General features: G+C 46.2%; 31 non-coding genes across 31 annotated transcripts; all 31 read left to right on the forward strand.

Moving 5' to 3' along the window:
* Window positions 1-36: 36 nt before the first annotated feature.
* On the forward strand, window positions 37-154 carry TRNAS-CGA (transfer RNA serine (anticodon CGA)). The gene is made up of 2 exons: window positions 37-74; window positions 118-154. It is a non-coding gene; the product is annotated as a tRNA-Ser (tRNA).
* A 66-nt stretch (window positions 155-220) lies between these two features.
* On the forward strand, window positions 221-342 carry TRNAL-CAA (transfer RNA leucine (anticodon CAA)). The gene is made up of 2 exons: window positions 221-258; window positions 297-342. It is a non-coding gene; the product is annotated as a tRNA-Leu (tRNA).
* Window positions 343-2,094: 1,752 nt separating this feature from the next.
* TRNAL-CAA (transfer RNA leucine (anticodon CAA)) lies at window positions 2,095-2,216 on the forward strand. The gene is made up of 2 exons: window positions 2,095-2,132; window positions 2,171-2,216. It is a non-coding gene; the product is annotated as a tRNA-Leu (tRNA).
* A 440-nt stretch (window positions 2,217-2,656) lies between these two features.
* TRNAS-CGA (transfer RNA serine (anticodon CGA)) lies at window positions 2,657-2,774 on the forward strand. The gene is made up of 2 exons: window positions 2,657-2,694; window positions 2,729-2,774. It is a non-coding gene; the product is annotated as a tRNA-Ser (tRNA).
* Window positions 2,775-3,216: 442 nt separating this feature from the next.
* TRNAL-CAA (transfer RNA leucine (anticodon CAA)) lies at window positions 3,217-3,337 on the forward strand. Its single transcript has 2 exons — window positions 3,217-3,254; window positions 3,292-3,337. It is a non-coding gene; the product is annotated as a tRNA-Leu (tRNA).
* A 66-nt stretch (window positions 3,338-3,403) lies between these two features.
* Window positions 3,404-3,521, forward strand: TRNAS-CGA (transfer RNA serine (anticodon CGA)). Its single transcript has 2 exons — window positions 3,404-3,441; window positions 3,476-3,521. It is a non-coding gene; the product is annotated as a tRNA-Ser (tRNA).
* A 66-nt stretch (window positions 3,522-3,587) lies between these two features.
* TRNAL-CAA (transfer RNA leucine (anticodon CAA)) lies at window positions 3,588-3,709 on the forward strand. Its single transcript has 2 exons — window positions 3,588-3,625; window positions 3,664-3,709. It is a non-coding gene; the product is annotated as a tRNA-Leu (tRNA).
* Window positions 3,710-4,151: 442 nt separating this feature from the next.
* Window positions 4,152-4,273, forward strand: TRNAL-CAA (transfer RNA leucine (anticodon CAA)). Its single transcript has 2 exons — window positions 4,152-4,189; window positions 4,228-4,273. It is a non-coding gene; the product is annotated as a tRNA-Leu (tRNA).
* A 66-nt stretch (window positions 4,274-4,339) lies between these two features.
* TRNAL-CAA (transfer RNA leucine (anticodon CAA)) lies at window positions 4,340-4,461 on the forward strand. The gene is made up of 2 exons: window positions 4,340-4,377; window positions 4,416-4,461. It is a non-coding gene; the product is annotated as a tRNA-Leu (tRNA).
* An 818-nt stretch (window positions 4,462-5,279) lies between these two features.
* On the forward strand, window positions 5,280-5,401 carry TRNAL-CAA (transfer RNA leucine (anticodon CAA)). Its single transcript has 2 exons — window positions 5,280-5,317; window positions 5,356-5,401. It is a non-coding gene; the product is annotated as a tRNA-Leu (tRNA).
* Window positions 5,402-5,467: 66 nt separating this feature from the next.
* TRNAL-CAA (transfer RNA leucine (anticodon CAA)) lies at window positions 5,468-5,589 on the forward strand. Its single transcript has 2 exons — window positions 5,468-5,505; window positions 5,544-5,589. It is a non-coding gene; the product is annotated as a tRNA-Leu (tRNA).
* Window positions 5,590-6,407: 818 nt separating this feature from the next.
* Window positions 6,408-6,529, forward strand: TRNAL-CAA (transfer RNA leucine (anticodon CAA)). The gene is made up of 2 exons: window positions 6,408-6,445; window positions 6,484-6,529. It is a non-coding gene; the product is annotated as a tRNA-Leu (tRNA).
* A 66-nt stretch (window positions 6,530-6,595) lies between these two features.
* TRNAS-CGA (transfer RNA serine (anticodon CGA)) lies at window positions 6,596-6,713 on the forward strand. Its single transcript has 2 exons — window positions 6,596-6,633; window positions 6,668-6,713. It is a non-coding gene; the product is annotated as a tRNA-Ser (tRNA).
* Window positions 6,714-6,779: 66 nt separating this feature from the next.
* On the forward strand, window positions 6,780-6,901 carry TRNAL-CAA (transfer RNA leucine (anticodon CAA)). The gene is made up of 2 exons: window positions 6,780-6,817; window positions 6,856-6,901. It is a non-coding gene; the product is annotated as a tRNA-Leu (tRNA).
* Window positions 6,902-8,093: 1,192 nt separating this feature from the next.
* On the forward strand, window positions 8,094-8,215 carry TRNAL-CAA (transfer RNA leucine (anticodon CAA)). Its single transcript has 2 exons — window positions 8,094-8,131; window positions 8,170-8,215. It is a non-coding gene; the product is annotated as a tRNA-Leu (tRNA).
* A 254-nt stretch (window positions 8,216-8,469) lies between these two features.
* TRNAS-CGA (transfer RNA serine (anticodon CGA)) lies at window positions 8,470-8,587 on the forward strand. Its single transcript has 2 exons — window positions 8,470-8,507; window positions 8,542-8,587. It is a non-coding gene; the product is annotated as a tRNA-Ser (tRNA).
* A 66-nt stretch (window positions 8,588-8,653) lies between these two features.
* TRNAL-CAA (transfer RNA leucine (anticodon CAA)) lies at window positions 8,654-8,775 on the forward strand. The gene is made up of 2 exons: window positions 8,654-8,691; window positions 8,730-8,775. It is a non-coding gene; the product is annotated as a tRNA-Leu (tRNA).
* A 2,505-nt stretch (window positions 8,776-11,280) lies between these two features.
* TRNAL-CAA (transfer RNA leucine (anticodon CAA)) lies at window positions 11,281-11,402 on the forward strand. The gene is made up of 2 exons: window positions 11,281-11,318; window positions 11,357-11,402. It is a non-coding gene; the product is annotated as a tRNA-Leu (tRNA).
* Window positions 11,403-11,468: 66 nt separating this feature from the next.
* Window positions 11,469-11,586, forward strand: TRNAS-CGA (transfer RNA serine (anticodon CGA)). Its single transcript has 2 exons — window positions 11,469-11,506; window positions 11,541-11,586. It is a non-coding gene; the product is annotated as a tRNA-Ser (tRNA).
* Window positions 11,587-12,027: 441 nt separating this feature from the next.
* On the forward strand, window positions 12,028-12,149 carry TRNAL-CAA (transfer RNA leucine (anticodon CAA)). The gene is made up of 2 exons: window positions 12,028-12,065; window positions 12,104-12,149. It is a non-coding gene; the product is annotated as a tRNA-Leu (tRNA).
* Window positions 12,150-13,902: 1,753 nt separating this feature from the next.
* TRNAL-CAA (transfer RNA leucine (anticodon CAA)) lies at window positions 13,903-14,023 on the forward strand. Its single transcript has 2 exons — window positions 13,903-13,940; window positions 13,978-14,023. It is a non-coding gene; the product is annotated as a tRNA-Leu (tRNA).
* An 818-nt stretch (window positions 14,024-14,841) lies between these two features.
* Window positions 14,842-14,963, forward strand: TRNAL-CAA (transfer RNA leucine (anticodon CAA)). The gene is made up of 2 exons: window positions 14,842-14,879; window positions 14,918-14,963. It is a non-coding gene; the product is annotated as a tRNA-Leu (tRNA).
* A 1,006-nt stretch (window positions 14,964-15,969) lies between these two features.
* TRNAL-CAA (transfer RNA leucine (anticodon CAA)) lies at window positions 15,970-16,091 on the forward strand. The gene is made up of 2 exons: window positions 15,970-16,007; window positions 16,046-16,091. It is a non-coding gene; the product is annotated as a tRNA-Leu (tRNA).
* Window positions 16,092-16,157: 66 nt separating this feature from the next.
* On the forward strand, window positions 16,158-16,279 carry TRNAL-CAA (transfer RNA leucine (anticodon CAA)). Its single transcript has 2 exons — window positions 16,158-16,195; window positions 16,234-16,279. It is a non-coding gene; the product is annotated as a tRNA-Leu (tRNA).
* A 630-nt stretch (window positions 16,280-16,909) lies between these two features.
* Window positions 16,910-17,031, forward strand: TRNAL-CAA (transfer RNA leucine (anticodon CAA)). Its single transcript has 2 exons — window positions 16,910-16,947; window positions 16,986-17,031. It is a non-coding gene; the product is annotated as a tRNA-Leu (tRNA).
* A 66-nt stretch (window positions 17,032-17,097) lies between these two features.
* TRNAL-CAA (transfer RNA leucine (anticodon CAA)) lies at window positions 17,098-17,219 on the forward strand. The gene is made up of 2 exons: window positions 17,098-17,135; window positions 17,174-17,219. It is a non-coding gene; the product is annotated as a tRNA-Leu (tRNA).
* Window positions 17,220-17,660: 441 nt separating this feature from the next.
* On the forward strand, window positions 17,661-17,782 carry TRNAL-CAA (transfer RNA leucine (anticodon CAA)). The gene is made up of 2 exons: window positions 17,661-17,698; window positions 17,737-17,782. It is a non-coding gene; the product is annotated as a tRNA-Leu (tRNA).
* Window positions 17,783-18,036: 254 nt separating this feature from the next.
* On the forward strand, window positions 18,037-18,154 carry TRNAS-CGA (transfer RNA serine (anticodon CGA)). The gene is made up of 2 exons: window positions 18,037-18,074; window positions 18,109-18,154. It is a non-coding gene; the product is annotated as a tRNA-Ser (tRNA).
* A 66-nt stretch (window positions 18,155-18,220) lies between these two features.
* TRNAL-CAA (transfer RNA leucine (anticodon CAA)) lies at window positions 18,221-18,342 on the forward strand. The gene is made up of 2 exons: window positions 18,221-18,258; window positions 18,297-18,342. It is a non-coding gene; the product is annotated as a tRNA-Leu (tRNA).
* Window positions 18,343-18,972: 630 nt separating this feature from the next.
* On the forward strand, window positions 18,973-19,094 carry TRNAL-CAA (transfer RNA leucine (anticodon CAA)). Its single transcript has 2 exons — window positions 18,973-19,010; window positions 19,049-19,094. It is a non-coding gene; the product is annotated as a tRNA-Leu (tRNA).
* Window positions 19,095-19,160: 66 nt separating this feature from the next.
* TRNAL-CAA (transfer RNA leucine (anticodon CAA)) lies at window positions 19,161-19,282 on the forward strand. The gene is made up of 2 exons: window positions 19,161-19,198; window positions 19,237-19,282. It is a non-coding gene; the product is annotated as a tRNA-Leu (tRNA).
* Window positions 19,283-21,598: the final 2,316 nt, after the last annotated feature.

Below are 21,598 nucleotides of genomic sequence, written 5' to 3' on the forward strand. Positions count from 1 at the left end.
ATGTCGTTTCAAAACGTCCAAATTGCACAAAACCACGTCGGGATGGCCGAGCGGTCTAAGGCGCCAGACTCGAAGGAGCTTCCTTCGATCACGATGTGAATCTGTGTATTCTGCTACTTGTTTGAGGTCGTGGGTTCGAATCCCACTTCTGACACGATATGTTTTAGGAAAATAACTGGATGAGATGTCATTTTAAAACGTCCAAATTCCATGAAACCGCGTCAGGATGGCCGAGCGGTCTAAGGCGCCAGACTCAAGGGGCTTAGCTTCCTTCGTTCACGTTGTGAATCTTTGTATTCTGGTCCTCGTTTGAGGGCGTGGGTTCGAATCCCACTTCTGACACGATATGTTTTATGAAAATAACTGGATTAGATGTCGTTTTAAAACGTCCAAATTACACACCAACACGTCAGGATGGCCAAGCGGTCTAAGGCGCCAGACTCGAAGCAGCTTTCTTCGTTCACGATGTGAATCTGTGTATTCTGTTCCTCGTTTGAGGGCGTGGGTTCGAATATCACTTCTGACACGAAATGAATTATGAAAAAAACTGAAAGAGGTGTAATTTTAAAGCGTCCAAATTTCACACCACCACGTCAGGATGGCCGAGCGGTCTAAGGTGCCAGACTCAAGGGGCTTAGCTTCCTTCGTTCACGATGTGAATCTGTGTATTCTGTTCCTCGTTTGAGGGCGTGGGTTCGAATCCCACTTCTGACACGATATGTTTTATGAAAATAACTGGATTAGATGTCGTTTTAAAACGTCCAAATTGCACAAAACCACGTCGGGATGGCCGAGCGATCTAAGGCGCCAGACTCAAGGGGCTTAGCTTCCTTCGTTCACGATGTGAATCTGTATATTCTGGTCCTCGTTTGAGGGCGTGGGTTCGAATATCACTTCTGACACGAAATGTTTCATGAAAAAAACTGAAAGAGGTGTAATTTTAAAGCGTCCAAATTTCACACCACCACGTCAGGATGGCCGAGCGGTCTAAGGCGCCAGACTCAAGGGGCTTAGCTTCCTTCGTTCACGATGTGAATCTGTGTATTCTGCTCCTCGTTTGAGGGCGTGGGTTCGAATCCCACTTCTGACACGATCTGTTTTATGAAAATAACTGGATTAGATGTCGTTTTAAAACGTCCAAATTGCACAAAACCACGTCGGGATGGCCGAGCGATCTAAGGCGCCAGACTCAAGGGGCTTAGCTTCCTTCGTTCACGATGTGAATCTGTATATTCTGGTACTCGTTTGAGGGCGTGGGTTCGAATATCACTTCTGACACGAAATGTTTCATGAAAAAAACTGAAAGAGGTGTAATTTTAAAGCGTCCAAATTTTACACCACCACGTCAGGATGGCCGAGCGGTCTAAGGTGCCAGACTCAAGTGGCTTAGCTTCCTTCGTTCACGATGTGAATCTGTGTATTCTGCTCCTCGTTTGAGGGCGTGGGTTCGAATCCCACTTCTGTCACGATATGTTTTATGAAAATAACTGGATTAGATGTCGTTTTAAAACGTCCAAATTGCACAAAACCACGTCGGAATGGCCGAGCGGTCTAAGGCGCCAGACTCAAGGGGCTTAGCTTCCTTCGTTCACGATGTGAATCTGTGTATTTTGCTCCTCGTTTGAGGGCGTGGGTTCGAATCCCACTTCTGACACGATATGTTTTATGAAAATAACTGGATTAGATGTCATTTTAAACGTCCAAATTCCATAAAGCCGCGTCAGGATGGCCGAGCGGTCTAAGGCGCCAGAATCAAGGGGCTTAGCTTCCTTCGTTCACGATGTGAATCTGTGTATTCTGCTCCTCGTTTGAGGGCGTGGGTTCGAATCCCACTTCTGACACGATATGTTTTATGAAAATAACTGGATTAGATGTCATTTTAAACGTCCAAATTCCATAAAGCCGCGTCAGGATGGCCGAGCGGTCTAAGGCGCCAGCATCAAGGGGCTTAGCTTCCTTCGTTCACGTTGTGAATCTGCGTATTCTGGTCCTAGTTTGAGGGCGTGGGTTCGAATCCCACTTCTGACACGATATGTTTTATGAAAATAGCTGGATAAGATGTCGTTTGAAAACGTCCAAATTGCACAAAACCACGTCGGGATGGCCGAGCGGTCTAAGGCGCCAGACTCAAGGGGCTTAGGTTCCTTCGTTCACGATGTGAATCTGTATATTCTGGTCCTCGTTTGAGGGCGTGGGTTCGAATCCCACTTCTGACACGATATGTTTTAGGAAAATAACTGGATGAGATGTCATTTTAAAACGTCCAAATTCCATAAAACCGCGTCAGGATGGCCGAGCTGTCTAAGGCGCCAGACTCAAGGGGCTTAGCTTCCTTCGTTCACGTTGTGAATCTGTATATTCTGGTCCTCGTTTGAGGGCGTGGGTTCGAGTCCCACTTCTGACACGATATGTTTTATGAAAAAACTGAAAGAGGTGTAATTTTAAAGCGTCCAAATTTCACACCACCACGTCAGGATGGCCGAGCGGTCTAAGGCGCCAGACTTAAGGGGCTTAGCTTCCTTCGTACACGTTGTGAATCTGTGTATTCTGGTCCTCATTTGAGGGCGTGGGTTCGAATCCACTTCTGACACGATGTGTTTTATGAAAATAGCTGGATTAGATGTCGCTTTAAAACGTCCAAATTGCACGAAACCACGTCGGGATGGCCGAGCGGTCTAAGGCGCCAGAATCGAAGGAGCTTCCTTCGTTCACGATGTGAATCTGTGTATTCTGCTCCTCGTTTGAGGGCGTGGGTTCGAATCCCACTTCTGACACGATATGTTTTATGAAAATAGCTGGATTAGATGTCGTTTTAAAACGTCCAAATTTCACACCACCACGTCAGGATGGCCGAACGGTCTAAGGCGCCAGACTCAAAAGGCTTAGCTTCCTTCGTTCACGATGTGAATCTGTGTATTCTTTTCCTCGTTTGAGGGCGTGGGTTCGAATCCCACTTCTGACATGATATGTTTTATGAAAATAACTGGATTAGATGTCGTTTTAAAACGTCCAAATTGCACAAAACCACGTCGGGATGGCCGAGCGGTCTAAGGCGCCAGACTCAAGGGGCTTAGCTTCCTTCGTTCACGATGTGAATCTGTATATTCTGGAACTCGTTTGAGGGCGTGGGTTCGAATATCACTTCTGACACGATATGTTTTATGAAAATAACTGGATTAGATGTCATTTTAAAACGTCCAAATTCCATAAAACCGCGTCAGGATGGCCGAGCGGTCTAAGGCGCCAGACTCAAGGGGCTTAGCTTCCTTCGTTCACGATTGAATCTGTGTATTCTGGTCCTCGTTTGAGGATGTGGGTTCGAATCCCACTTCTGACACGATATGTTTTAGGAAAATAACTGGATGAGATGTCATTTTAAAACGTCCAAATTCCATAAAACCGCGTCAGGATGGCCGAGCGGTCTAAGGCGCCAGACTCGAAGGAGCTTCCTTCGTTCACGATGAGAATCTGTGTATTCTGCTCCTTGTTTGAGGTCGTGGGTTCGAATCCCACTTCTGACACGATATGTTTTAGGAAAATAACTGGAGGAGATGTCATTTTAAAACGTCCAAATTCCATAAAACCGCGTCAGGATGGCCGAGCGGTCTAAGGCGCCAGACTCAAGGGGCTTAGCTTCCTTCGTTCACGTTGTGAATCTTTGTATTCTGGTCCTCGTTTGAGGGCGTGGGTTCGAATCCCACTTCTGACACGATATGTTTTATGAAAATAGCTGGATTAGATGTCGTTTTAAAACGTCCAAATTGCACAAAACCACGACGGGATGGCCGAGCGGTCTAAGGCGCCAGACTCAAGGGGCTTAGCTTCCATCGTACACGATGTGAATCTGTATATTCTGGTCCTCGTTTGAGGGCGTGGGTTCGAATATCACTTCTGACACGAAATGTTTCATGAAAAAAACTGAAAGAGGTGTAATTTTAAAGCGTCCAAATTTCACACCACCACGTCAGGATGGCCGAGCGGTCTAAGGTGCCAGACTCAAGGGGCTTAGCTTCCTTCGTTCACGATGTGAATCTGTGTATTCTGCTCCTCGTTTGAGGGCGTGGGTTCGAATCCCACTTCTGACACGATATGTTTTATGAAAATAACTGGATTAGATGTCATTTTAAAACGTCCAAATTCCATAAAACCGCGTCAGGATGGCCGAGCGGTCTAAGGCGCCAGACTCAAGGGGCTTAGCTTCCTTCGTTCACGATGTGAATCTGTGTATTCTGGTCCTCGTTTGAGGGCGTGGGTTCGAATCCCACTTCTGACACGATATGTTTTAGGAAAATAACTGGATGAGATGTCATTTTAAAACGTCCAAATTCCATAAAACCGCGTCAGGATGGCCGAGCGGTCTAAGGCGCCAGACTCAAGGGGCTTAGCTTCCTTCGTTCACGATGTGAATCTGTGTATTCTGGTCCTCGTTTGAGGGCGTGGGTTCGAATCCCACTTCTGACACGATATGTTTTAGGAAAATAACTGGATGAGATGTAGTTTCAAAACGTCCAAATTGCACAAAACCACGTCGGGATGGCCGAGCGGTCTAAGGCGCCAGACTCAAGGGGCTTAGGTTCCTTCGTTCACGGTGTGAATGTGTATATTCTGGTCCTCGTTTGAGGGCGTGGGTTCGAATATCACTTCTGACACGAAATGTTTCATGGAAAAAACTGAAAGAGGTGTAATTTTAAAGCGTCCAAATTTCACACCACCACGTCAGGATGGCCGAGCGGTCTAAGGCGCCAGACTCAAGGGGCTTAGCTTCCTTCGTTCACGATGTGAATCTGTATATTCTGGTCCTCGTTTGAGGGCGTGGGTTCGAATATCACTTCTGACACGAAATGTTCTATGAAAATAACTGAACGAAGTGTAATTTTAAAGCGTCCAAATTTCACACCACCACGTCAGGATGGCCGAACGGTCTAAGGCGCCAGACTCAAAAGGCTTAGCTTCCTTCGTTCCCGATGTGAATCTGTGTATTCTTTTCCTCGTTTGAGGGCGTGTGTTCGAATATCACTTCTGACACGAAATGTTTTATGAAAAAAACTGAAAGAGGTGTAATTTTAAAGCGTCCAAATTTCACACCAACACGTCAGGATGGCCGAGCGGTCTAAGGTGCCAGACTCAAGGGGCTTAGCTTCCTTCGTTCACGATGTGAATCTGTGTATTCTGCTCCTCGTTTGAGGGCGTGGGTTCGAATCCCACTTCTGACACGATATGTTTTATGAAAATAACTGGATTAGATGTCATTTTAAAACGTCCAAATTCCATAAAACCGCGTCAGGATGGCCGAGCGGTCTAAGGCGCCAGACTCAAGGGGCTTAGCTTCCTTCGTTCACGATGTGAATCTGTGTATTCTGGTCCTCGTTTGAGGGCGTGGGTTCGAATCCCACTTCTGACACGATATGTTTTAGGAAAATAACTGGATGAGATGTCATTTTAAAACGTCCAAATTCCATAAAACCGCGTCAGGATGGCCGAGCGGTCTAAGGCGCCAGACTCAAGGGGCTTAGCTTCCTTCGTTCACGATGTGAATCTGTGTATTCTGGTCCTCGTTTGAGGGCGTGGGTTCGAATCCCACTTCTGACACGATATGTTTTAGGAAAATAACTGGATGAGATGTAGTTTCAAAACGTCCAAATTGCACAAAACCACGTCGGGATGGCCGAGCGGTCTAAGGCGCCAGACTCAAGGGGCTTAGGTTCCTTCGTTCACGGTGTGAATGTGTATATTCTGGTCCTCGTTTGAGGGCGTGGGTTCGAATATCACTTCTGACACGAAATGTTTCATGGAAAAAACTGAAAGAGGTGTAATTTTAAAGCGTCCAAATTTCACACCACCACGTCAGGATGGCCGAGCGGTCTAAGGCGCCAGACTCAAGGGGCTTCGCTTCCTTCGTTCACGATGTGAATCTGTATATTCTGGTCCTCGTTTGAGGGCGTGGGTTCGAATATCACTTCTGACACGAAATGTTTTATGAAAATAACTGAACGAAGTGTAATTTTAAAGCGTCCAAATTTCACACCACCACGTCAGGATGGCCGAACGGTCTAAGGCGCCAGACTCAAAAGGCTTAGCTTCCTTCGTTCCCGATGTGAATCTGTGTATTCTTTTCCTCGTTTGAGGGCGTGGGTTCGAATATCACTTCTGACACGAAATGTTTTATGAAAAAAACTGAAAGAGGTGTAATTTTAAAGCGTCCAAATTTCACACCAACACGTCAGGATGGCCGAGCGGTCTAAGGTGCCAGACTCAAGGGGCTTAGCTTCCTTCGTTCACGATGTGAATCTGTGTATTCTGCTCCTCGTTTGAGGGCGTGGGTTCGAATCCCACTTCTGACTATATATGTTTTATGAAAATAACTGGATTAGATGTCATTTTAAAACGTCCAAATTCCATAAAACCGCGTCAGGATGGCCGAGCGGTCTAAGGTGCCAGACTCAAGGGGCTTAGCTTCCTTCGTTCACGATGTGAATCTGTGTATTCTGGTCCTCGTTTGAGGGCGTGGGTTCGAATCCCACTTCTGACACGATATGTTTTGTGAAAATAGCTGGATTAGATGTCGTTTCAAAACGTCCAAATTGCACAAAACCACGTCGGGATGGCCGAGCGGTCTAAGGCGCCAGACTCGAAGGAGCTTCCTTCGATCACGATGTGAATCTGTGTATTCTGCTCCTTGTTTGAGGTCGTGGGTTCGAATCCCACTTCTGACACGATATGTTTTAGGAAAATAACTGGATGAGATGTCATTTTAAAACGTCCAAATTCCATAAGAGCGCGTCAGGATGGCCGAGCGGTCTAAGGCGCCAGACTCAAGGGGCTTAGCTTCCTTCGTTCACGTTGTGAATCTTTGTATTCTGGTCCTCGTTTGAGGGCGTGGGTTCGAATCCCACTTCTGACACGATATGTTTTATGAAAATAGCTGGATTAGATGTCGCTTTAAAACGTCCAAATTGCACAAAACCACGTCGGGATGGCCGAGCGGTCTAAGGCGCCAGACTCAAGGGGCTTAGCTTCCTTCGTTCACGATGTGAATGTGTATATTCTGGTCCTCGTTTGAGGGCGTGGGTTCGAATATCACTTCTGACACGAAATGTTTCATGAAAAAAACTGAAAGAGGTGTAATTTTAAAGCGTCCAAATTTCACACCACCACGTCAGGATGGCCGAGCGGTCTAAGGTGCCAGACTCAAGGGGCTTAGCTTCCTTCGTTCACGATGTGAATCTGTGTATTCTGCACCTCGTTTGAGGGCGTGGGTTTGAATCCCACTTCTGACACGATATGTTTTATGAAAATAACTGGATTAGATGTCGTTTTAAAACGTCCAAATTGCACAAAACCACGTCGGGATGGCCGAGCGATCTAAGGCGCCAGACTCAAGGGGCTTAGCTTCCTTCGTTCACGATGAGAATCTGTATATTCTGGTCCTCGTTTGAGGGCGTGGGTTCGAATATCCCTTCTGACACGAAATGTTTCATGAAAAAACTGAAAGAGGTGTAATTTTAAAGCGTCCAAATTTCACACCACCACGTCAGGATGGCCGAGCGGTCTAAGGTGCCAGACTCAAGGGGCTTAGCTTCCTTCGTTCACGATGTGAATCTGTGTATTCTGCTCCTCGTTTGAGGGCGTGGGTTCGAATCCCACTTCTGTCACGATATGTTTTATGAAAATAACTGGATTAGATGTCGTTTTAAAACGTCCAAATTGCACAAAACCACGTCGGGATGGCCGAGCGGTCTAAGGCGCCAGACTCAAGGGGCTTAGCTTCCTTCGTTCACGATGTGAATCTGTATATTCTGGTCCTCGTTTGAGGGCGTGGGTTCGAATATCACTTCTGACACGAAATGTTTTATGAAAATAACTGAACGAAGTGTAATTTTAAAGCGTCCAAATTTCACACCGCCACGTCAGGATGGCCAAGCGGTCTAAGGCGCCAGACTCAAAAGGCTTAGCTTCCTTCGTTCACGATGTGAATCTGTATAATCTGGTCCTCGTTTGTGGGCGTGGGTTCGAATATCACTTCTGACAAGAAATGTTTCATGAAAAAACTGAAAGAGGTGTAATTTTAAAGCGTCCAAATTTCACACCACCACGTCAGGATGGCCGAGCGGTCTAAGGCGCCAGACTCAAGGGGCTTAGCTTCCTTCGTTCACGATGTGAATCTGTGTATTCTGGTCCTCGTTTGAGGGCGTGGGTTCGAATCCCACTTCTGACACGATATGTTTTAGGAAAATAACTGGATGAGATGTCATTTTAAAACGTCCAAATTCCATAAAACTGCGTCAGGATGGCCGAGCGGTCTAAGGCGCCAGACTCAAGGGGCTTAGCTTCCTTCGTTCACGTTGTGAATATGCGTATTCTGGTCCTCGTTTTAGGGTGTGGGTTCGAATACCACTTCTGACACGATATGTTTTATGAAAATAGCTGGATTAAATGTCGTTTCAAAACGTCCAAATTGCACAAAACCACGTCGGGATGGCCGAGCGGTCTAAGGCGCCAGACTCGAAGGAGCTTCCTTCGATCACGATGTGAATCTGTGTATTCTGCTCCTTGTTTGAGGTCGTGGGTTCGAATCCCACTTCTGACACGATATGTTTTAGGAAAATAACTGGATGAGATGTCATTTTAAAACGTACAAATTCCATGAAACCGCGTCAGGATGGCCGAGCGGTCTAAGGCGCCAGACTCAAGGGGCTTAGCTTCCTTCGTTCACGTTGTGAATCTTTGTATTCTGGTCCTCGTTTGAGGGCGTGGGTTCGAATCCCACTTCTGACACGATATGTTTTATGAAAATAACTGGATTAGATGTCGTTTTAAAACGTCCAAATTACACACCAACACGTCAGGATGGCCAAGCGGTCTAAGGCGCCAGACTCGAAGGAGCTTTCTTCGTTCACGATGTGAATCTGTGTATTCTGTTCCTCGTTTGAGGGCGTGGGTTCGAATATCACTTCTGAAACGAAATGAATTATGAAAAAAACTGAAAGAGGTGTAATTTTAAAGCGTCCAAATTTCACACCACCACGTCAGGATGGCCGAGCGGTCTAAGGTGCCAGACTCAAGGGGCTTAGCTTCCTTCGTTCACGATGTGAATCTGTGTATTCTGCTCCTCGTTTGAGGGCGTGGGTTCGAATCCCACTTCTGACACGATATGTTTTATGAAAATAACTGGATTAGATGTCGTTTTAAAACGTCCAAATTGCACAAAACCACGTCGGGATGGCCGAGCGATCTAAGGCGCCAGACTCAAGGGGCTTAGCTTCCTTCGTTCACGATGTGAATCTGTATATTCTGGTCCTCGTTTGAGGGCGTGGGTTCGAATATCACTTCTGACACGAAATGTTTCATGAAAAAAACTGAAAGAGGTGTAATTTTAAAGCGTCCAAATTTCACACCACCACGTCAGGATGGCCGAGCGGTCTAAGGTGCCAGACTCAAGTGGCTTAGCTTCCTTCGTTCACGATGTGAATCTGTGTATTCTGCTCCTCGTTTGAGGGCGTGGGTTCGAATCCCACTTCTGTCACGATATGTTTTATGAAAAAACTGGATTAGATGTCGTTTTAAAACGTCCAAATTGCACAAAACCACGTCGGGATGGCCGAGCGATCTAAGGCGCCAGACTCAAGGGGCTTAGCTTCCTTCGTTCACGATGTGAATCTGTATATTCTGGTCCTCGTTTGAGGGCGTGGGTTCGAATATCACTTCTGACACGAAATGTTTCATGAAAAAAACTGAAAGAGGTGTAATTTTAAAGCGTCCAAATTTCACACCACCACGTCAGGATGGCCGAGCGGTCTAAGGTGCCAGACTCAAGGGGCTTAGCTTCCTTAGTTCACGATGTGAATCTGTGTATTCTGCTCCTCGTTTGAGGGCGTGGGTTCGAATCCCACTTCTGTCACGATATGTTTTATGAAAATAACTGGATTAGATGTCGTTTTAAAACGTCCAAATTGCACAAAACCACGTCGGGATGGCCGAGCGGTCTAAGGCGCCAGACTCAAGGGGCTTAGCTTCCTTCGTTCACGATGTGAATCTGTATATTCTGGTCCTCGTTTGAGGGCGTGGGTTCGAATATCACTTCTGACACGAAATGTTTTATGAAAATAACTGAACGAAGTGTATTTTTAAAGCGTCCAAATTTCACACCGCCACGTCAGGATGGCCAAGCGGTCTAAGGCGCCAGACTCAAAAGGCTTAGCTTCCTTCGTTCACGATGTGAATCTGTGTATTCTGTTCCTCGTTTGAGGGCGTGGGTTCGAATCCCACTTCTGACACGATATGTTTTATGAAAATAACTGGATTAGATGTCGTTTTAAAACGTCCAAATTGCACAAAACCACGTCGGGATGGCCGAGCGGTCTAAGGCGCCAGACTCAAGGGGCTTAGCTTCCTTCGTTCACGATGTGAATCTGTATATTCTGGTCCTCGTTTGAGGGCGTGGGTTCGAATATCACTTCTGACACGTAATGTTTTATGAAAATAACTGAACGAGGTGTAATTTTAAAGCGTCCAAATTTCATACCACCACGTCAGGATGGCCGAGCGGTCAAAGGCGCCAGACTAAAGGGGCTTAGCTTCCTTCGTTCACGATATGAATCTGTGTATTCTGTTCCTCGTTTGAGAGCGTGGGTTCGAATATCACTTCTGACACGAAATGTGTTATGAAAAAAACTGAAGGAGGTGTAATTTTAAAGCGTCCAAATTTCACACCACCACGTCAGGATGGCCGAGCGGTCTAAGGTGCCAGAATCAAGGGGCTTAGCTTCCTTCGTTCACGATGTGAATCTGTGTATTCTGCTCCTCGTTTGAGGGCGTGGGTTCGAATCCCACATCTGACACGATATTTTTTATGAAAATAACTGGACTAGATCTCGTTTTAAAACGTCCAAATTGCACAAAACCACGTCGGGATGGCCGAGCGGTCTAAGGCGCCAGACTCAAGGGGCTTAGCTTCCTTCGTTCAGGATGTGAATCTGTATATTCTGGTCCTCGTTTGAGGGCGTGGGTTCGAATATCACTTCTGACACGAAATGTTTTATGAAAAAAACTGAAAGAGGTGTAATTTTAAAGCGTCCAAATTTCACACCACCACGTCAGGATGGCCGTGCGGTCTAAGGTGGCAGACTCAAGGGGCTTAGCTTCCTTCGTTCACGATGTGAATCTGTGTATTCTGCTCCTCGTTTGAGGGCGTGGGTTCGAATCCCACTTCTGACACGATATGTTTTTGGAAAATAACTGGATGAGATGTCATTTTAAAACGTCCAAATTCCATAAAATCGCGTCAGGATGGCCGAGCGGTCTAAGGCGCCAGACTCAAGGGGCTTAGCTTCCTTCGCTCACGATGTGAATCTGTGTATTCTGGTCCTCGTTTGAGGGCATGGGTTCGAATCCCACTTCTGACACGATATGTTTTATGAAAATAGCTGGATTAGATGTCGTTTTAAAACGTCCAAATTGCACGAAACCACGTCGGGATGGCCGAGCGGTCTAAGGCGCCAGACTCGAAGGAGCTTCCTTCGTTCACGATGTGAATCTGTGTATTCTGGTCCTCGTTTGAGGGCGTGGATTCGAATCCCACTTCTAACACGGTATGTTTTATGAAAATAACTGGATTAGATGTCGTTGTAAAACGTCCAAATTGCACAAAACACGTCGGGATGGCCGAGCGGTCTAAGGCGACAGACTCAAGGGGCTTAGCTTCCTTCGTTCACGATGTGAATCTGTATATTCTGGTCCTCGTTTGAGGGCGTGGGTTCGAATATCACTTCTGACACGTAATGTTTTATGAAAATAACTGAACGAGGTGTAATTTTAAAGCGTCCAAATTTCACACCACCACGTCAGGATGGCCGAGCGGTCTAAGTTGGCAGACTCAAGGGGCTTAGCTTCCTTCGTTCACGATGTGAATCTGTGTATTCTGCTCCTCGTTTGAGGGCGTGGGTTCGAATCCCACTTCTGACACGATATGTTTTAGGAAAATAACTGGATGAGATGTCATTTTAAAACGTCCAAATTCCATAAAATCGCGTCAGGATGGCCGAGCGGTCTAAGGCGCCAGACTCAAGGGGCTTAGCTTCCTTCGTTCACGATGTGAATCTGTGTATTCTGGTCCTCGTTTGAGGGCGTGGGTTCGAATCCCACTTCTGACACGATATGTTTTATGAAAATAGCTGGATTAGATGTCGTTTTAAAACGTCCAAATTGCACAAAACCACGTCGGGATGGCCGAGCGGTCTAAGGCGCCAGACTCGAAGAAGCTTCCTTCATTCACGATGTGAATCTGTGTATTCTGCTCCTTGTTTGAGGGCGTGGGTTCGAATCCCTCTTCTAACACGGTATGTTTTATGAAAATAACTGGATTAGATGTCGTTGTAAAACGTCCAAATTGCACAAAACCACGTCGGGATGGCCGAGCGGTCTAAGGCGCCAGACTCAAGGGGCTTAGCTTCCTTCGTTCACGATGTGAATCTGTATATTCTGGTCCTCGTTTGAGGGCGTGGGTTCGAATATCACTTCTGACACGTAATGTTTTATGAAAATAACTGAACGAGGTGTAATTTTAAAGCGTCCAAATTTCACACCACCACGTCAGGATGGCCGAGCGGTCTAAGTTGGCAGACTCAAGGGGCTTAGCTTCCATCGTTCACGATATGAATCTGTGTATTCTGTTCCTCGTTTGAGGGCGTGGGTTCGAATATCACTTCTGACACGAAATGTGTTATGAAAAAAACTGAAGGAGGTGTAATTTTAAAGCGTCCAAATTTCACACCACCACGTCAGGATGGCCGAGCGGTCTAAGGTGCCAGAATCAAGGGGCTTAGCTTCCTTCGTTCACGATGTGAATCTGTGTATTCTGCTCCTCGTTTGAGGGCGTGGGTTCGAATCCCACATCTGACACGATATTTTTTATGAAAATAACTGGACTAGATCTCGTTTTAAAACGTCCAAATTGCACAAAACCACGTCGGGATGGCGAAGCGGTCTAAGGCGCCAGACTCAAGGGGCTTAGCTTCCTTCGTTCAGGATGTGAATCTGTATATTCTGGTTCTCGTTTGAGGGCGTGGGTTCGAATATCACTTCTGACACGAAATGTTTTATGAAAAAAACTGAAAGAGGTGTAATTTTAAAGCGTCCAAATTTCACACCACCACGTCAGGATGGCCGTGCGGTCTAAGGTGGCAGACTCAAGGGGCTTAGCTTCCTTCGTTCACGATGTGAATCTGTGTATTCTGCTCCTCGTTTGAGGGCGTGGGTTCGAATCCCACTTCTGACACGATATGTTTTAGGAAAATAACTGGATGAGATGTCATTTTAAAACGTCCAAATTCCATAAAACCGCGTCAGGATGGCCGAGCGGTCTAAGGCGCCAGACTCAAGGGCTTAGCTTCCTTCGTTCACGTTGTGAATCTGTGTATTCTGGTCCTCGTTTGAGGTCGTGGTTTCGAATCCCACTTCTGACACGATATGTTTTAGGAAAATAACTGGATGAGATGTCATTTTAAAACGTCCAAATTCCATAAAACCGCGTCAGGATGGCCGAGCGGTCTAAGGCGCTAGACTCAAGGGGCTTAGGTTCCTTCGTTCACGGTGTGAATGTGTATATTCTGGTCCTCGTTTGAGGGCGTGGGTTCGAATATCACTTCTGACACGAAATGTTTTATGAAAATAACTGAACGAAGTGTAATTTTAAAGCGTCCAAATTTCACACCACCACGTCAGGATGGCCGAACGGTCTAAGGCGCCAGACTCAAAAGGCTTAGCTTCCTTCGTTCCCGATGTGAATCTGTGTATTCTTTTCCTCGTTTGAGGGCGTGGGTTCGAATATCACTTCTGACACGAAATGTTTTATGAAAAAAACTGAAAGAGGTGTAATTTTAAAGCGTCCAAATTTCACACCAACACGTCAGGATGGCCGAGCGGTCTAAGGCGCCAGACTCAAGGGCTTAGCTTCCTTCGTTCACGTTGTGAATCTGTGTATTCTGGTCCTCGTTTGAGGGCGTGGGTTCAAATCCCACTTCTGACACGATATGTTTTATGAAAATAGCTGGATTAGATGTCGTTTTAAAACGTCCAAATTGCACAAAACCACGTCGGGATGGCCGAGCGGTCTAAGGCGCCAGACTCAAGGGGCTTAGGTTCCTTCGTTCACGGTGTGAATGTGTATATTCTGGTCCTCGTTTGAGGGCGTGGGTTCGAATATCACTTCTGACACGAAATGTTTCATGGAAAAAACTGAAAGAGGTGTAATTTTAAAGCGTCCAAATTTCACACCACCACGTCAGGATGGCCGAGCGGTCTAAGGCGCCAGACTCAAGGGGCTTAGCTTCCTTCGTTCACGATGTGAATCTGTATATTCTGGTCCTCGTTTGAGGGCGTGGGTTCGAATATCACTTCTGACACGAAATGTTTTATGAAAATAACTGAACGAAGTGTAATTTTAAAGCGTTCAAATTTCACACCACCACGTCAGGATGGCCGAACGGTCTAAGGCGCCAGACTCAAAAGGCTTAGCTTCCTTCGTTCCCGATGTGAATCTGTGTATTCTTTTCCTCGTTTGAGGGCGTGGGTTCGAATATCACTTCTGACACGAAATGTTTTATGAAAAAAACTGAAAGAGGTGTAATTTTAAAGCGTCCAAATTTCACACCAACACGTGAGGATGGCCGAGCGGTCTAAGGTGCCAGACTCAAGGGGCTTAGCTTCCTTCGTTCACGATGTGAATCTGTGTATTCTGCTCCTCGTTTGAGGGCGTGGGTTCGAATCCCACTTCTGACACGATATGTTTTATGAAAATAACTGGATTAGATGTCATTTTAAAACGTCCAAATTCCATTATTCCGCGTCAGGATGGCCGAGCGGTCTAAGGCGCCAGACTCAAGGGGCTTAGCTTCCTTCGTTCACGATGTGAATCTGTGTATTCTGGTCCTCGTTTGAGGGCGTGGGTTCGAATCCCACTTCTGACACGATATGTTTTAGGAAAATAACTGGATGAGATGTCATTTTAAAACGTCCAAATTCCATAAAACCGCGTCCTGATGGCCGAGCGGTCTAAGGCGCCAGACTCAAGGGGCTTAGCTTCCTTCGTTCACGATGTGAATCTGTGTATTCTGGTCCTCGTTTGAGGGCGTGGGTTCGAATCCCACTTCTGACACGATATGTTTTATGAAAATAGCTGGATTAGATGTCGTTTCAAAACGTCCAAATTGCACAAAACCACGTCGGGATGGCCGAGCGGTCTAGGGCGCCAGACTCAAGGGGCTTAGGTTCCTTCGTTCACGGTGTGAATGTGTATATTCTGGTCCTCGTTTGAGGGCGTGGGTTCGAATATCACTTCTGACACGAAATGTTTCATGGAAAAAACTGAAAGAGGTGTAATTTTAAAGCGTCCAAATTTCACACCAAAACGTCAGGATGGCCGAGCGGTCTAAGGTGCCAGAGTCAAGAGGCTTAGCTTCCTTCGTTCACGATGTGAATCTGTATATTCTGGTCCTCGTTTGAGGGCGTGGGTTCGAATCCCACTTCTGACACGAAATGTTTTATGAAAATAACTGAACGAAGTGTAATTTTAAAGCGTCCAAATTTCACACCACCACGTCAGGATGGCCGAACGGTCTAAGGCGCCAGACTCAAAAGGCTTAGCTTCCTTCGTTCCCGATGTGAATCTGTGTATTCTTTTCCTCGTTTGAGGGCGTGGGTTCGAATATCACTTCTGACACGAAATGTTTTATGAAAAAAACTGAAAGAGGTGTAATTTTAAAGCGTCAAAATTTCACACCAACCCGTCAGGATGGCCGAGCGGTCTAAGGTGCCAGACTCAAGGGGCTTAGCTTCCTTCGTTCACGATGTGAATCTGTGTATTCTGCTCCTCGTTTGAGGGCGTGGGTTCGAATCCCACTTCTGACACGATATGTTTTATGAAAATAACTGGATTAGATGTCATTTTAAAACGTCCAAATTCCATAATTCCGCGTCAGGATGGCCGAGCGGTCTAAGGCGCCAGACTCAAGGGGCTTAGCTTCCTTCGTTCACGATGTGAATCTGTGTATTCTGGTCCTCGTTTGAGGGCGTGGGTTCGAATCCCACTTCTGACACGATATGTTTTAGGAAAATAACTGGATGAGATGTCATTTTAAAACGTCCAAATTCCATAAAACCGCGTCAGGATGGCCGAGCGGTCTAAGGCGCCAGACTCAAGGGGCTTAGCTTCCTTCGTTCACGATGTGAATCTGTGTATTCTGGTCCTCGTTTGAGGGCGTGGGTTCAAATCCCACTTCTGACACGATATGTTTTATGAAAATAGCTGGATTAGATGTCGTTTCAAAACGTCCAAATTGCACAAAACCACGTCGGGATGGCCGAGCGGTCTAAGGCGCCAGACTCAAGGGGCTTAGCTTCCTTCGTTCACGATGTGAATCTGTATATTCTGGTCCTCGTTTGAGGGCGTGGGTTCGAATATCACTTCTGACACGAAATGTTTTATGAAAATAACTGAACGAAGTGTAATTTTAAAGCGTCCAAATTTCACACCACCACGTCAGGATGGCCGAACGGTCTAAGGCGCCAAACTCAAAAGGCTTAGCTTCCTTCGTTCCCGATGTGAATCTGTGTATTCTTTTCCTCGTTTGAGGGCGTGGGTTCGAATATCACTTCTGACACGAAATGTTTTATGAAAAAAACTGAAAGAGGTGTAATTTTAAAGCGTCCAAATTTCACACCAACACGTCAGGATGGCCGAGCGGTCTAAGGTGCCAGACTCAATTGGCTTAGCTTCCTTCGTTCACGATGTGAATCTGTGTATTCTGCTCCTCGTTTGAGGGCGTGGGTTCGAATCCCACTTCTGACACGATATGTTTTATGAAAATAACTGGATTAGATGTCATTTTAAAACGTCCAAATTCCATAATTCCGCGTCAGGATGGCCGAGCGGTCTAAGGCGCCAGACTCAAGGGGCTTAGCTTCCTTCGTTCACGATGTGAATCTGTGTATTCTGGTCCTCGTTTGAGGGCGTGGGTTCGAATCCCACTTCTGACACGATATGTTTTAGGAAAATAACTGGATGAGATGTCATTTTAAAACGTCCAAATTCCATAAAACCGCGTCAGGATGGCCGAGCGGTCTAAGGCGCCAGACTCAAGGGGCTTAGCTTCCTTCGTTCACGATGTGAATCTGTGTATTCTGGTCCTCGTTTGAGGGCGTGGGTTCAAATCCCACTTCTGACACGATATGTTTTATGAAAATAGCTGGATTAGATGTCGTTTCAAAACGTCCAAATTGCACAAAACCACGTTGGGATGGCCGAGCGGTCTAAGGCGCCAGACTCAAGGGGCTTAGGTTCCTTCGTTCACGGTGTGAATGTGTATATTCTGGTCCTCGTTTGAGGGCGTGGGTTCGAATATCACTTCTGACACGAAATGTTTCATGGAAAAAACTGAAAGAGGTGTTTTTTAAAGCGTCCAAATTTCACACCACCACGTCAGGATGGCCGAGCGGTCTAAGGTGCCAGACTCAAGGGGCTTAGCTTCCTTCGTTCACGATGTGAATCTGTGTATTCTGCTCCTCGTTTGAGGGCGTGGGTTCGAATCCCACTTCTGACACGATATGTTTTATGAAAATAACTGGATTAGATGTCATTTTAAAACGTCCAAATTCCATAAAACCGCGTCAGGATGGCCGAGCGGTCTAAGGCGCCAGACTCAAGGGGCTTAGCTTCCTTCGTTCACGACGTGAATCTGTGTATTCTGGACCTCGTTTGAGGGCGTGGGTTCGAATCCCACTTCTGACACGATATGTTTTAGGAAAATAACTGGATGAGATGTCATTTTAAAACGTCCAAATTCCATAAAACTGCGTCAGGATGGCCGAGCGGTCTAAGGCGCCAGACTCAAGGGGCTTAGCTTCATTCGTTCACGTTGTGAATCTGCGTATTCTGGTCATCGTTTTAGGGTGTGGGTTCGAATCCCACTTCTGACACGATATGTTTTATGAAAATAGCTGGATTAGATGTCGTTTCAAAACGTCCAAATTGCACAAAACCACGTCGGGATGGCCGAGCGGTCTAAGGCGCCAGACTCGAAGGAGCTTCCTTCGATCACGATGTGAATCTGTGTATTCTGCTCCTTGTTTGAGGTCGTGGGTTCGAATCCCACTTCTGACACGATATGTTTTAGGAAAATAACTGGATGAGATGTCATTTTAAAACGTCCAAATTCCATAAAACCGCGTCAGGATGGCCGAGCGGTCTAAGGTGCCAGACTCAAGGGGCTTAGCTTCCTTCGTTCACGATGTGAATCTGTGTATTCTGGTCCTCGTTTGAGGGCGTGGGTTCGAATCCCACTTCTGACACGATATGTTTTATGAAAATAGCTGGATTAGATGTCGTTTCAAAACGTCCAAATTGCACAAAACCACGTCGGGATGGCCGAGCGGTCTAAGGCGCCAGACTCAAGGGGCTTAGCTTCCTTCGTTCACGATGTGAATCTGTATATTCTGGTCCTCGTTTGAGGGCGTGGGTTCGAATATCACTTCTGACACGAAATGTTCTATGAAAATAACTGAACGAAGTGTAATTTTAAAGCGTCCAAATTTCACACCACCACGTCAGGATGGCCGAACGGTCTAAGGCGCCAGACTCAAAAGGCTTAGCTTCCTTCGTTCCCGATGTGAATCTGTGTATTCTTTTCCTCGTTTGAGGGCGTGTGTTCGAATATCACTTCTGACACGAAATGTTTTATGAAAAAAACTGAAAGAGGTGTAATTTTAAAGCGTCCAAATTTCACACCAACACGTCAGGATGGCCGAGCGGTCTAAGGTGCCAGACTCAAGGGGCTTAGCTTCCTTCGTTCACGATGTGAATCTGTGTATTCTGCTCCTCGTTTGAGGGCGTGGGTTCGAATCCCACTTCTGACACGATATGTTTTATGAAAATAACTGGATTAGATGTCATTTTAAAACGTCCAAATTCCATAAAACCGCGTCAGGATGGCCGAGCGGTCTAAGGCGCCAGACTCAAGGGGCTTAGCTTACTTCGTTCACGATGTGAATCTGTGTATTCTGGTCCTCGTTTGAGGGCGTGGGTTCGAATCCCACTTCTGACACGATATGTTTTAGGAAAATAACTGGATGAGATGTCATTTTAAAACGTCCAAATTCCATAAAACCGCGTCAGGATGGCCGAGCGGTCTAAGGCGCCAGACTCAAGGGGCTTAGCTTCCTTCGTTCACGATGTGAATCTGTGTATTCTGGTCCTCGTTTGAGGGCGTGGGTTCGAATCCCACTTCTGACACGATATGTTTTAGGAAAATAACTGGATGAGATGTAGTTTCAAAACGTCCAAATTGCACAAAACCACGTCGGGATGGCCGAGCGGTCTAAGGCGCCAGACTCAAGGGGCTTAGGTTCCTTCGTTCACGGTGTGAATGTGTATATTCTGGTCCTCGTTTGAGGGCGTGGGTTCGAATATCACTTCTGACACGAAATGTTTCATGGAAAAAACTGAAAGAGGTGTAATTTTAAAGCGTCCAAATTTCACACCACCACGTCAGGATGGCCGAGCGGTCTAAGGCGCCAGACTCAAGGGGCTTAGCTTCCTTCGTTCACGATGTGAATCTGTATATTCTGGTCCTCGTTTGAGGGCGTGGGTTCGAATATCACTTCTGACACGAAATGTTCTATGAAAATAACTGAACGAAGTGTAATTTTAAAGCGTCCAAATTTCACACCACCACGTCAGGATGGCCGAACGGTCTAAGGCGCCAGACTCAAAAGGCTTAGCTTCCTTCGTTCCCGATGTGAATCTGTGTATTCTTTTCCTCGTTTGAGGGCGTGTGTTCGAATATCACTTCTGACACGAAATGTTTTATGAAAAAAACTGAAAGAGGTGTAATTTTAAAGCGTCCAAATTTCACACCAACACGTCAGGATGGCCGAGCGGTCTAAGGTGCCAGACTCAAGGGGCTTAGCTTCCTTCGTTCACGATGTGAATCTGTGTATTCTGCTCCTCGTTTGAGGGCGTGGGTTCGAATCCCACTTCTGACACGATATGTTTTAGGAAAATAACTGGATGAGATGTAGTTTCAAAACGTCCAAATTGCACAAAACCACGCCGGGATGGTTGAGCGGTCTAAGGCGCCAGACTCAAGGGGCTTAGGTTCCTTCGTTCACGGTGTGAATGTGTATATTCTGGTCCTCGTTTGAGGGCGTGGGTTCGAATATCACTTCTGACACGAAATGTTTCATGGAAAAAACTGAAAGAGGTGTAATTTTAAAGCGTCCAAATTTCACACCACCACGTCAGGATGGCCGAGCGGTCTAAGGTGCCAGACTGAAGGGGCTTAGCTTCCTTCGTTCACGATGTGAATCTGTGTATTCTGCTCCTCGTTTGAGGGCGTGGGTTCGAATCCCACTTCTGACACGATATGTTTTATGAAAATAACCGGATTAGATGTCATTTTAAAACGTCCAAATTCCATAAAACCGCGTCAGGATGGCCGAGCGGTCTAAGGCGCCAGACTCAAGGGGCTTAGCTTCCTTCGTTCACGATGTGAATCTGTGTATTCTGTTCCTCGTTTGAGGGCGTGGGTTCGAATATCACTTCTGACACGAAATGTTTTATGAAAAAAACTGAAAGAGGTGTAATTTTAAAGCGTCCAAATTTCACACCAAAACGTCAGGATGGCCGAGCGGTCTAAGGTGCCAGAGTCAAGGGGCTTAGCTTCCTTCGTTCACGATGTGAATGTGTATATTCTGGTCCTCGTTTGAGGGCGTGGGTTCGAATATCACTTCTGACACGAAATGTTTCATGAAAAAAACTGAAAGAGGTGTAATTTTAAAGCGTCCAAATTTCACACCACCACGTCAGGATGGCCGAGCGGTCTAAGGCGCCAGACTCAAGGGGCTTAGCTTCCTTCGTTCGCGATGTGAATCTGTATATTCTGGTCCTCGTTTGAGGGCGTGGGTTCGATTATCACTTCTGACACGAAATGTTCTATGAAAATAACTGAACGAAGTGTAATTTTAAAGCGTCCAAATTTCACACCACCACGTCAGGATGGCCGAACGGTCTAAGGCGCCAGACTCAAAAGGCTTAGCTTCCTTCGTTCCCGATGTGAATCTGTGTATTCTTTTCCTCGTTTGAGGGCGTGTGTTCGAATATCACTTCTGACACGAAATGTTTTATGAAAAAAACTGAAAGAGGTGTAATTTTAAAGCGTCCAAATTTCACACCAACACGTCAGGATGGCCGAGCGGTCTAAGGTGCCAGACTCAAGGGGCTTAGCTTCCTTCGTTCACGATGTGAATCTGTGTATTCTGCTCCTCGTTTGAGGGCGTGGGTTCGAATCCCACTTCTGACACGATATGTTTTAGGAAAATAACTGGATGAGATGTAGTTTCAAAACGTCCAAATTGCACAAAACCACGCCGGGATGGTTGAGCGGTCTAAGGCGCCAGACTCAAGGGGCTTAGGTTCCTTCGTTCACGGTGTGAATGTGTATATTCTGGTCCTCGTTTGAGGGCGTGGGTTCGAATATCACTTCTGACACGAAATGTTTCATGGAAAAAACTGAAAGAGGTGTAATTTTAAAGCGTCCAAATTTCACAC

Source organism: Phalangium opilio, unplaced genomic scaffold (assembly GCF_054372755.1).
Source record: "Phalangium opilio isolate 3A_F unplaced genomic scaffold, DU_Popi_V2 ptg000810l_1, whole genome shotgun sequence".
NCBI classification, from domain to species: Eukaryota; Metazoa; Arthropoda; class Arachnida; order Opiliones; family Phalangiidae; genus Phalangium; species Phalangium opilio.